This window comes from Esox lucius, chromosome 1 (genome assembly GCF_011004845.1).
Source record: "Esox lucius isolate fEsoLuc1 chromosome 1, fEsoLuc1.pri, whole genome shotgun sequence".
Classification (NCBI taxonomy): domain Eukaryota; kingdom Metazoa; phylum Chordata; class Actinopteri; order Esociformes; family Esocidae; genus Esox; species Esox lucius.
Window position 1 is genome coordinate 26,704,812 of NC_047569.1, and position 13,905 is coordinate 26,718,716.

Genomic DNA, 13,905 nt, shown 5'->3' on the forward strand with positions numbered 1-13,905 from the left:
ACAGCAGAAAAACAAACATTGTTGAATGCAGCAAAATGATGCATGATAATGGTCATTCCAGGAAGTAAGTGCCAATATGCTACCTTTTGTATGTCAAAATCTTCAGCTCCATGTAGGAATGTTTGTCTTTTTACTTTTATCAAACTGTGTTGATTTGAATGATAGTTCTCATTATTTCTACACTGTGAAACTAATTGTAAATGTAGTTTGTCCTGAAATTCTGCACATACAGCGCCGGAAAAAATGTAAAGACCACTGCACCTTCAAAAATAACACTGATATTTGGAATGTGATTATAATGCCCTTTTAAGATCTGTTCAGTGAAATCAGTGTCTGAAATTTCAGCCTGTACAAGTGGGATGGAAAATGTGGCTTACTGTACATCTTTTCATCACAATCTGATCTGGTTATAATAGACCACTTACTCTTCATCTGAGTTAGTATGTGTGCTGTAGGCCACAGGTCCAAAATGTTCCAGTTTCAAAATGGAAGTGGGACTTTCCCACCTCGTTTTGATATGCATTAATATATAATAATAATAATTTTTTAAACCTGCTCTCAATGGACCTGAGAACAACTCATTTTATAAAGACTTGGTTGAAGCCAGATCAAGGTCCAATTTATGTAAGGAAAGTAGCAGTAAAGTACATTATTGTAGTTACTTTATAAACTGGAGCTGATAATTGTGAAGGAGCGGTGGGCATACTCCAGCATGCAGTGAACCATAGGACAGGCAATCAGCATGTGACACGGGGAGTTGAAGGGAGGGATTTTGAGACAGCAAGCCAGCCAAGCCGATTCATGCTATTAGACATTCTAGTAGCAGCCAAATCTAGGTTATTGATCATCCAGTATCATCATTACGTTGAGTGCGTCAAACCAAATTAAGCTGAGAAGGGTTAATTAGGCCTCATAAGCTTTCTTCCATCCTAGATCTAAAATAACACCATGTAAACTATTAAGTAGTTAGCAGCCTACCTGTTCCCTCTTGGTTGGTGTAGAAAGTTGCACTAGGCAAGAAGATCTTCCAAATAACTGAAATGTTATTGTAATTTAACTTTTTATTCCATCATTTCAATTCTTCCATTGATTAGATGAATCATGGTTTCTGTCATTTTTGCTGAGTCTTCTTGGCAAAATGGCTCAAGCTTGGTCAAGTTAGAAGGGATCTGTTAGTTAACAGCTAAAATTCAAGTTATGTCACACTCCAGTTGGATTAAACTACTTCAGTGTAGACTTGGCTGTGTGTTTAGGATCATTGTCTATCTGAAATCTTTGCCCCAATCAGAGGTCTTTTGCTGACTGATTCAAGTTATCCCTTAGGATCTTTCTATCCATTTGGCTCTTAATTCTGAGAAAAGCATGTCTAGAACATGGTGTTTTCAGGGAAATTAATGTTTATCATTTAGGCCTGAAAGTTCAATGTTGGTCTCTCCAAAACAGATAAACTTTAGCCACATCTGTGTTGTCTTCCTCAAGGCTTATTGCAAAATCTAAATGGATTCTGATGGAAGTTTATGGGTACCAATCACTGGTTTCTCAGAGCCTCTTTGCCAGGTTTCTCAGTTTCGCGAGTGTTCAAAGTAAAAAATGTTATAGCCCAATCCTGACAGGTCCTTTTCCAGAACTTTCTATTAGACCTGTTTTGAAAGGTTCTATGTTCACTGCCATACTCGGGTACCTTCCAGAAACAGGTGAATCTTGTCTCGTTGAGATCACGTAGCACCTTTATTTTTTACAGGGGTACTCTTCATATAAATATGTTACTTCTGAAATCTGTTGGCTACACCAAAACTAATTCAAAAGTTTCATAGCAATGGGTTGAATGCTTATGCAATAAAGACTTTTTCATTTTTATCTGTACTTAAAGATTACTTACTTATTCCCATCATTGAAATGTAGTAATACTTTGTGTATATCATTGACAGAAAATCAGAAATAAATAAATTTTACAATAGTTTGAGATTGTAATGCTTCAGAATGTGCAAATGCTCTTGTCATGTCCTTTGCCAAATTGTTTTCAAGACTAATTAATTGCTACCCAAGTGGTATATAAAGAGGAAACCGTGACGGAATTCTTGAATTACTCCACTGGAATTTGTATTTGGTGATAATTGATTGGTGCTATACAGCAAGCTATCATCCCCTTCCGCTAAATCAATACCATTAATCAGCTCTGAAGAGAATGTAGACATGCAAGTCAATTTACTGTACCCTTAATCAATATTAATACATCGATGCCAAAGACTGGATCAGACCTGGATTAGGTCTTCAGTGAGCTCCTGGAATGTCTGTGGCGTTACTTGGTGGCGTCGGATGCAACAATACATGACGTCCCAGAGGTTCTCAGTAGGATTCAGGTCTGGGGAACGTGTGGGACAGTCCATTTGCATCAATGCCTTCGTCATCCAGGAACTGCCTACACACTCTGGCCACATGAGGCCGGGCATTGTCCTGCACCAGGAGGAACCCAGGGCCCACTGTACCAGCGTAAGGTCTGGCAATGGTTCAAAAACATGCACACCAGTAGCCCGCCGGAGGTCATTTTGTAGGGTTCTGACAATGCTCCTCCTGTTCCTCCTGAGTAAAAATAGTTATGACGTTGGAATTTGGCATGAGCACAACCAGTCATTCATTTTTGGATTTGAACTTCAAACAGAGTTAAGTACTTTGCACCTTGGCCTATTTTCTTTCTGGCACATACATTTTTATTTGGTGTTTTTCATTTAGCCAGCCATGTACATATAATTGTTGCACATAGTGTAAGACCCAACTGCAAGTGTTGACAAGTTTGTGAAAAGGTTCGAACTGAATGAATAAAGTTGATCTCCTATATCTCTTTGCCATTCATAAATCATACAACATAGGTTTCTTTCCATGTTATTGCATCAGGATGTAATCAAATATCTAATTAGTATACTCCTATGAAAGGAAGCCAATGTCTGGATTTCTTGTCTGTGAGTGTTAGTATTGATGGGTTTTAGGCAATCGAAATCCCTCTTTTTTTAATATATATTTTGTTGTGAAATTAGGAACAGGATTTGTCTTTGTGAGATCTGTATAATTGGCTCCCTAATTTTTAATTTTTTTAGATTTGTTCTTTTAGACCAAAGGTTGTCTGCTTATATCCAAGGTGGGTCATATTGAAAGATCACTACTAAACAATTATTTGAAATCTAATCGTATTATCATTTTTGAAAGTTTTCTACACAGTTTTAACTGTACAACATACCAGTTTCTTTTAAAACTCACATTATTTACAGACCTGAGAATGTATTAAATGGGTCTTAGCATGGTCTTGGAGTAAATTCTGGGAAATTACAGGGTACCTTGTAACCATCATGCAACAACTCATTGACCACCATAAACCATTCACTAGTGGTCGATGTATGTTCAATAGATAAGTTCTCACCCAACCCTTGTAGAAACGTTGCAGAATGTCCTTTGGGCGTGCCCTGTTTGCATAGAAGTGCGCTCCAACATTACATTACAATGCTTAGCCCTAGGTCTGAAGTAATTCCTCTGCAACAGAGCCCTGGTAGAGTGAGGCTAGTTAAGGCAGCGTTATACATGCTGTTGTTATAAGTATTGCCTTGTCCCTGAGAGTTCACCACTGCCCCATACTGGGTTTGAAATCAGGTCATCTGCTTCGAAACACACATGCCCTCCTTGACAACATTCCAACAGTTTGAGCTATACAAAATGTAAATTTTAACATTTCAAGCTAGCTGTGGACTGAGCTTGCAGTACGTTCTTAATTCATTACACTCACACCTTCTAAAATTCAAATTACGATCCGGGTCACAGCACCAGTGAAACAGACATCAAACCAGCTTTTGCAAGAAGTATTGCTTCCTCCCTGACAGTTTGCACTGCCCCACACTGGACTTGAACTCTGGACCTATGCTTCGCAACACACGTGACCGCCCTCCTTGACAACATTACAAACTTTTGAGCTAGACAAGAAGTGCCCATATAGCCATATCCACAAAATGTTAAGCTAGCTATGGAAGGTGGTTATTTAATTTTATTATCTCATTACACTAGGACATAAACTTCTTCCTCAATGTCAACAAAAACAAGTAGCTTTGACTGTGGTTTTCAGGGGACAGAAGGGATTGCACACCCCAAGCCAAATAAACAGCACAGCACAGTGGGGAGAGTTCCTCTGTGTTCATGTTACCTCCCTTTTTATGGTGGACCTAAAGAGTCAAAGTTGTATCAGTAATTAAATACATTATTTTAAGCAGCACATTATTATAAAATCTTTCTACTATTGCCACTTTTCAAAATTGTTGCTTTCTGTGGATCCAGCATTTTGCAGTAAAGAAAGTCCAGGCAAAATCACTATTATTATTTACACAACCTTGTTACATACACACGGTAAAGGGCTTATTGAAAAGGGGCTGAGCTGGACCCAAGAAATGAAATAATATACCAATGTTCCCTCTAAGCTGCGCGCTTGGGCAATCGCGCACCGCTCGTACATTCTCAGCGCACAAGAAAATCTATGCAGCGCATAGGCTCAGTGAGTGACAGGTGTCCAGCCAATGATACGATACGGTTCACTTACGCTACGCAGCCAATCATAGCATTGACAGTGCTTGTGTATGTGCCCTGCCCATACGCGCCGTGGCACTGTGCGGGTTAGCTAGCTAACAACAGTGCAGCAGAGATAAGAGACGGCGACGCAAATTCAAACCCCTTATCATGGTGAAAAATAAGGTTAAATTTAAGTCAGATTTGTGCATATTCTAGTGACATTTATTAAGATTTTTTATTTTTGGATATTAATTATTAAATGCTGTTACTATTAGATAATGTATGGGTAGTAAAAATGCTAATAAAAACAGTGTAATTAGATATTTTACGGACAAAGAGTTACAGGAATTTACACTGTATCACAAGCGACAGCACACATGTCATTGGGCAAAATGTGAATGGCCAAAGCAGGACTCTTCCCATGGCCAAAGCAGGACTCTCACATATAACATACTACACATCTCATGAACAACAAGATTTTTGTCTTTTTCATTTTAAGTGGGCCAGAGCGGGTAGCTCAGCGGTTGAGTGGTAAACCCTCAAGAATATTAAAAGTAAACTAATGGAAACTGCTGCTGTAATTTGATTATTTTAATAAGCCATGTAACCTGCTATGATCCGAGGTGTTGAACAGGTGTGATACTGGTGTGTGGCCACAGCGTGCACAACTGATGTTGCTCACAGTGATTCTCAGTGTGCTCAGGGAGCTTGTGAGTATGCAAAGACACATGAAAAATTAGAGGGAACATTGGTCCAAACACCCCTAAACTGAACTTGCCTGCCTCAAGAACTGCTTAGCTGACTACTAACCAATACAAAAATACAGTGGGTGGTCCGCTCAGTTCTAGCTATTGTTTTTAGACAAAGTTTTCCTGCGGGTTGTGTATGCCCAAGGGCGACTTTTCCCAGTGACACAAGGACTAAACAGAAAACAGTTGTCTAGACAACACCAAACAAAACACCACAGCAATACATACTCATGAAACAGGACAAAGTGAGATGTATGGGCTAAACAAAGTGATGTATGAATGAGCAAAGTGTCTGTCTATCAAAAAGGGTTGTCAGGACTGAGAGACGATCTCAGGTGGGTTTTTAATAGAGAATAAACAAGAAGTACAGTCCAACAGAGCTCGTAACACGAGACAATAACACACAAAGACTAGCGGAGCAGTGGGTAACATATATACTGGGAGGAATCGAGAAAATGACGACCAGGTGTGCGCCAAACAAGACAATCAGGTGAGATGAACTGATGGGATGGGCGGTGGTGTCAGAAGGCCGACGAGCACAGTCAGGAACTTAAGGGACACCTGGGGAAACGGCAGGAGGGGAAAAACACAAACGCACATACAAGGTACTTGCATGCGTAACAGCTATGAATTCATAGAACTCATTCCATAACACAATCTGGATGAAAACTAGGGCCCAATCTCAATTCGCATACTAAGTACTGCAAGTACGTACCTCGCGGATGACGGTGAAGTACATACTGTTTTGTATGTAATACGCTATTATGCCAGTACTGGGACATACTTCAGCATCATAAAATGGTCTCAACATAATTATTTTGAATATTTAGCTGGACACCATTAAGGATTGTGTTAAAATTAATTTATGAAAAGTTCATGTATGCCTTTTCTCACTGGCCACTTGAATTGCTTACAAGCCAACAGTACTACTGTACTATCTTACTGCTTTGTAATGGTCATGAGGTCATGAGTCCATGCTAGCAAGACTGAAAGATGAACTTTACACTGACAAAGCTAATATTGGCGGTGGCTACAACTAGCTAGATAAGATTGACATCTGCATCTAATGGATTGTCCCTAAAATATCTAATAATGATAACCTAGCCAGTGTGCCACATTTCAGGACACAACAATGTTCATTTTTCTTTCACACGTGAATTACATTGATGCCATTCCTATCAATATAGGTGACGATAACTGAGTTTTTTGTCAAGTGAAAAGACAAGAGAATCGTTGCGGTTATGGTCTATTTTGCCCCAAAAAAACATGCACAGTTGCATACTTCAAAAATCCACCGGAAATGTTGAACATACTATTTCCAGCTTACTATGGTTTAGCACATACTAATCGTCCTCTGGCATATTATGTAGTGTAAATAGTATGCGATTTGAGACAGGACCTAGGACTAATTTACAATGGAATGGCCAGACCTAAATTGTTCTTAGCCCATTATAACAAAGCTTCCAAATGCCTTTCTTTCTTTCCCGACCCTTTCTTTTTTGTGAACTACTGAAGCTTTAGAGAGCTGAATATTTTCCATCATCTTAAAGGATTCTCGTAAACCTGTCTGTCCAAAACATTCGCTTTTTATTACTTGATGAAGAGATTGGGGTTCGACTTGATGTTGGTTTTTGGGTGACTTTTTCCCAGGTGTGTTGTATGTTACCACTGTTGTTAATATGCATCATAGGAGAATGTACATTTCCTTGCTGTAGCAGATATCTGAGCTGAGCCTGTCTGTCAATCACAAATATTATAGCGAGTGCATCCCAAATTGCACCCTACTCCCTGCATAGTGCCCAATATTGTTTGCATGAAGGGTGCTACCGTGGCTCTAAAAAGAAAAGTTCAAAAGTTTTATTTGTCATTTGCAATAACAAGTTACGGCAATGAAATGCTTGGTTTTCATACTCCCGACACTGCGGTTAAAAGTTAAAAAGTAACAGTAATTATAATAAAATAAAAAAAAGATAACACAATCAATCAGTAATAACACTATACAAAAACACACATCAATAATAATAACTATACAACCATAGTGCAATGTAAAAGTGACATATGTGCATGATATAAAGTGACAGGTGTGCATGGACTATGGATGGAAGGGAAGAGGGGTTCTCGAGTTGATCAGCCTTATTTTAGCTGTGAATTCATCTCCTTGGACTTCTCCACGTTTTCCACGTTTTATTGTTACAACTATAACATTTATGAAATGCTCCAGTCCGGTTTCAGACCCCATCATAGTACTGAGACTGCACTCAAACAAATGACCTTCTAATGGCCTCAGACAAAGGTTCCGCATCCGTCCTTTTGCTTCTTGATCTTAGTGCTGCTTTTGACACTATTGATCACTCACTTCTCTTAGAGAGACTGGAAACCCATATTGGGCTACGTGGACATGTTCTAGTCTGGTTTAAATCTTAGTTATCTGAAAGATATCTGACAAGTCAAAGGTATGTTTTGGTGTTCCTCAAGGCTCGGTTCTGGGCCCATTATTGTTCTCACTATATATGCTCCCTTTGGGAGATGTAATCCGAAATCACAATGTAAACTTTCACTGTTATGCTGATGACACACAGTTATATATTTCAATGAAGCATGGAGAAGCCCCAAAATTAGCTCTTTGGAAGCATGCGTTTCAGATATTTGGAAGTGGATGACAGAAATTCTCTTGCTTTCAAACTCAAGAAAAAACTGAAAAACTGGTTTGAGGACCCAAGAAACAAAGAGCGTTGTTAGCAGATCTCACTGTGAACCTCGACGGCTGCATGGTCATATCCCAAAAAACTGTAAGAAACCTCGGCATTACCCTTAACCCTGACCTCTCCTTTGATGAACATATAAAATGTCTCTAGAGTTGCTTATTTTCATGTTTGAAAAAATCTGAAACGTTTTATCAATACTGATGCAGAAAAACGAATCCATACTTTTGTTACTTCTAGACTAGATTACTGCAATGCTCTTCTTTCCAATTACCCTGACAAATAAATAAATAAACTTCAATTAGTGCTGCACATGGCTGCTAGAATCCTAACTAGAACTGTTAGGGTTAGGGCTGATTTTAAGGTTTTATTGTTAACCTATAAACCAATACATGGACTTCCTCCTACTTACCTCGCTGAAATGATCCAGCCATACATACCTACACATAACCTACAGTCGCAAGATGCAGGCCTTTTAATTGTACCTAGAATCTCTAGACAAACAGCCGGAGGCAGGGCCTTTTCTCATAGAGCTCCACTACTGTGGAACGATTTGGCAATGAAGGTTAGAAATGCAAACTCAGTGCAAACTTTCAAGTGTCTACTAAAGACTCATCTCTACAGCACGGTCTATAATTAGGTGTAGCCTAGCTCAGGGGCGTGAAGGTGACCAGAAAGGCTTGATACTGTCCACCCTTGCTGTCTTGCCAGGTGGGCTCTCATCGCCACAGGGATGCCCTCCCTCCAATGCCTCTTGGGTGCGGAGTCACTGGCTTGTTGTTGTCTCTCTGTTGCACACATGTTGTTCTGCTGGCAATACTCGGCCTTCATTCAGGATGGTTTAGCTATATGTATTAGTGTAATGTTTGGTGGTTTACCCCTTTAAAATGCTTTACCAGGTCTATGTGAAATTAGCTCTTTGGATCATGTTTTAGGACATAACATTCCAATATTTCCACCCCTCCCATCTGAGCCCAAGAGAGCTGATATTAGACAGGTAAATTACCTATCCTTGCTCAACAGTTTGAATAGCAAAGCTCTGGCTTTAACAGGTCAAATAAGCAGGCATTTCAGTTTAGTGTCGTCTTAATGGCAGCCAAAAGTAGACATCACTCTTTATTTTTACACAACAGACATTTTGACTTCTCTGTCATCTCTTCCCTCTGTTCACAAACATTTTTTTGGATGTCGTCCGTTTGCAGAAAGAATTGACCACCACCACACTGCCCTCTTTTGTTCATTTGTGTTGAACCCAATTAGAATTCATAGAGTGAAAATATTTTAGGGAAGGTGTTTAGAAGAGTTGTGTTGTGTGTGTGTGTGTGCTCTTCTGTTTTTTGTTCGGTTGGTGGTCCAGGTTTATATAAATATTAGAAGTGGAAAAGCACGTTGTGTCAAAACACGTCTGAGCTTTAAGAGGTCCACTAATGAATGCAGTCACCATGTGAAGGAAACCACAGAAGATTCTTTAAGCCATACTGGGACTGCTGACAGATAAGTGCTGTAATGAGAGGCCCAGTCATTGTTCATACATATCGTACACATACAGTACGAGTCAAAAGTTTGGACACCTCCTCAATCGAGGGTATATCTGTATTTTTTAAATGTTCCACATTGTAGAATAATAGTAATATGGATTCACGTAGTAACCAAATAACAAATCAAAATACATTTTTATTTCAGATTCTTCAAAGTAGCTACCCTTTGCCTTGATGACAACTTTGCACATGCTTTGCATTCTATCAACCAGACTTGAGATTGTCACCTGGAATGCGTTTCCAACAGTCTTGAAGGAGTTCCCACCTACAGAATACTGAGCATTTGTTGGCTGCTTTTCCTTCACTCTGCGGTCCAACTCATCCCAAACCAACTCAGTTGGGATGAGGTCAGGTGATTGTGGAGGCCAGGTTATGTAAAGCATCTTGGTCAGATAGCCCTTACACAGCCTGGAGGTGTGTTTTGGGTTATTGTCCAGTTGAAAAACAAATAGGATGGGATGGATAGGATGCTTCAGAATCATGTGATAGACTTGCTGGTTGAGTGTGCCTTGAATTCTGCAGAAATCACTGCCGATCTTTCCAGCAAAGCACCATCACGCCTCCATGATTCACAGTAGGAACAACACATGCAGAGATCATCCACCCAGGCTGTGTCTCACAAAGACATGGCAGTTGGAACCCAAAATCTCAAATTTGGACTGATCAGACCTAAGGACAGATTTGCACCAGTGTAATATCAATTTCTCATGTATCTTGGCCAAAGTCAATCTCACCTTCAGTAGTTGTCCTTCAGTAGTTGTTTATTTGCAGCAATTTGACCATTAAGGCTTGATTCACACAGTTTTCTCAGAAAATTTTATTTTGAGATGTGTCTGTTACTTAAACAATGTGAAGCATTTATTTTGGCTGGTAGATGAGGTGCAGTTAATTGCCAAGTTCTGAGGCTGGTAATTCTAATGACCTTATCTTCTGCAGAGTTGACTCTTTGTCTTCATTTCCTGTGGCGGTCCTCATGATAGCCAGTTTCATCATAGCGCTTGATGGTCCTGGCGACTGTGCTTACAAATGTCCACATTGACTGTCCTTTATGTCTTAATGTTATGGTGGACTGTGGTTACTTCTTTGCTTATTTGAGCTGTTCTTGTCATTATATGGAATACTACAGTACCAACATATTGATGGTCTTCTGTACTGTATACCAGCCCTACCTGTTTACCACACAACTGAGCCTCAAATGCTTTAAGGAAAGAAATTACACAAATTAACTTTTAGGAATCCAAACCTGTTACTTCAAATGTATTCCAGGTGAGTACATCATGAAGCTGGTTGATCGAATACTAAGATTGTGCAAACCTGTCATCAAGGCAAAGGGTGGCTACCTTAAAGAATCTACAAAATAATTTTTGCTCTGAGGAACACTTGGTTTCAGCAGGAAACCGATGGTAGGGAATGAGGCGTTACCCCAAGTAAAGGAGTTCAAGTATCTCGGGGTCTTTTTCACGAGTGAGGGGACAATGGAGCGGGAGATTGGCCGGAGAATTGGAGCAGCGGGGGCGGTATTGCGTCCGCAACGTTGTGACAAAAAGAGAGCTGAGCCGGAAGGCAAAGCTCTCGATATACCGGTCAATTTTCCTTCCTACCCTCACCTATGGTCATGAAGGCTGGATCATGACCGAAAGAACAAGATCGCGAGTACAAGTGGCTGAAATGGGTTTTCTCAGAAGGGTGGCTGGCTTCTCCCTTAGGGATAGGGTGAGAAGCTCAGCCATCCATGAGGAACTCGGAGTAGAGCCGCTGCTCCTTTGCATCGAAAGGAGCCAGTTGAGGTGGTTCGGGCATCTGGTAAGGATGCCCCCAGGACGTCTCCCTAGGGAGGTGTTCCAGGCACGTCCAGCTGGGAGGAGACCTCGGGGTAGGCCCAGGACTAGGTGGAGAGATTATATTTCAACACTGGCCTGGGAACGCCTCGGGATCCCCCAGTCAGAACTGGCATATGTGGCTCGGGAAAGGGAAGTTTGGGGTCCCCTGCTGGAGCTGCTGCCCCCGCGACCCGATAAGCGGATGAAGATGAGATGAGGAACACTTGTTGGTTTCTAAATTATTTCATAGGCTTGAGGTCTTCACGACTATTTTAAAGCAAAAAAAATCCTTTGAATGAGTAGGTGTATCCAAATCTTTGACTGGTGCTGCATATACACCCTAATAAATACACATAATGAGACAGAATACATATTCCTGCATTCTCACAAAAAGAACTCACACACACACAAGCCCTTTTGGAAACCTCTAGGTGAGGACTGATGTGATTTTTGAGGGAGCTGTGAGTGCTGACAGACATGCTGTATATAGTTAGACTGGAGCACAGATAATCTACTCTCACACACATACACATTTGCCATTTCAAACACACACACACAATATCTCACTCTCTCTCACTAACACACATGCACACATTGTCTGTCCTGACTCATCATTGAGCACACAGACAAATAGACACACCTTGGTCATGGGAACGGCAGCTCTTCACCCATGGCTGTTTGAACAGGTTCTTTCCTCCTCTCTGCAGCTCTCTACACTGAGCAGCTTTCCCTTTTCGATGGTTGAAATGACACTGTGTTCACCACTCATGGCAGTAAGTGCACTTGTTTTGTCCTCAGCCCTAAGGGGAAAATCAGTTGGACACCTTTTTGACACCTTTCCATTTTCTTTATTACATTTGATCAGCATTAAACAAGGAATACATTTACATGTAATCTCACTTTTTTTCTGACCGATAACAGTTGTCAGACAGATAACTCAGTTGTCGGTCTTGCAGCAGTGATGGTCAGGTCTAGCAGTGATTGCCTGGCCCCCTGGAGTGTACAGATGATTTGACAAGAAATGTAATGTGTGTAGAATTACTATATGATGGTTTGTCTTTGTACACGTGAATTCACTCAGACCCATTTGGGTCTTTCATTGTGAACTTTATGCTTTGGCTTTCACTCAGTCCTCATTGTGTTTTAATTGATTCACATGAAAGAGTGCATCAACATTTTTGTAGGGGTAAGAAGACAAAAACGTCTAAAGTCCATATACCAAAATAATGTCAGTTGTTAGCCACAGGCGTAAGGTATCCCTCAGCTGGACATGGGTATCAGTCATGCTGGATTCATAACTCCTACATCATGGAAAATAAAAGATGGAATCTCACACAGAATAAAGCAAAACATTCTAACACCTTTTTTTTATTATTACTTGTGCTCTTTCAGTTGTTTGCCCCTTACTGAGTGTTGTTCTTCACAAATGTATGCATGTGTCCTATGAAATCTAATAACTGTTCAGTTTAGAGTGTTGCCTAAACTGCTTATCAATGACTGTTCTTGCGACCTGTGGACAAGCCAGTACATTTTTATTTACAACAGGCTATAATAGTGTGGACCCAAAATCACCAAAATGGTGTGGATCAAGTTTAAAGTATTACTTTCTTAATTCCTCTGTGGTTTTGTGTGTATTTTATCAAGAAGTTTAATTTCTTAAGACCACTATAAAGTTTTTTGGACAGTTTTGGACACGTACTATAATAACCTATTATAGTAACCTACCTAACCGTGCTAGAAATGTTTCCTCACCATGTAAACATGAATATTTCTTGGATGCATTTAAGGCTTGTAAAATATCTGTGGATTTTGAAATGTATTTCACCCTATTTTCTTTGAGTCCTCCCAAGGAAGACCATGATTGATAAAGTCTTTGCAAATATTTGGGTGTGTGCTGTCATAGTTTTTGTGTGCGTGTGCGTATGTGTGTAGAGACAGAACCGGTAAATAATACCTACAGATGAGACTTCGCCCTGGGTGTGCAGTTGTTCAGTAACCCCAATCTAGTGGAGGTGTAGAAAGATGGGTGTCCTGCTTGATAAGAGGTATTTACATTACCTAAACCCTGCCTCTCAGTCTATCAGTTGGTGCTGATCTCACACTTTCTGGGTCCACACACTCTCACCCCCCGAGCACCTCAGTTCACATGGTAATGATATAAAGACATTGTTATGATTGCTCTTTTCCTATGGGAGTGTATGTATATGTTACTCATGAAATCGATTTTCATTAAGGTGAATTGTTTGAAAAAAAAAATTGTGAAAAATTGGCTCCCATTCACTGATCCTTGGAGCGTTAGGAGTGTGTCTGTTCACGCCTGATGTTCAGTGTTCACATGTGTGTTGGATGGGGGAGACACTGCAGGTGTCATTCTCAAAGAGAGACACGCCCCCTGGCATCAGTCCAGTCAGATTCCCCCACGCATTTATTGGTGTGGTGCCCCCCCCCCCTCCCTAAGCCTTCCGTGTCAACAGACAATGGCCATGGGCGTCCCCTCAATACGCAACCAATACACCAATATGTCCTCACAATGCATAGCCGCTGGGGAAACACC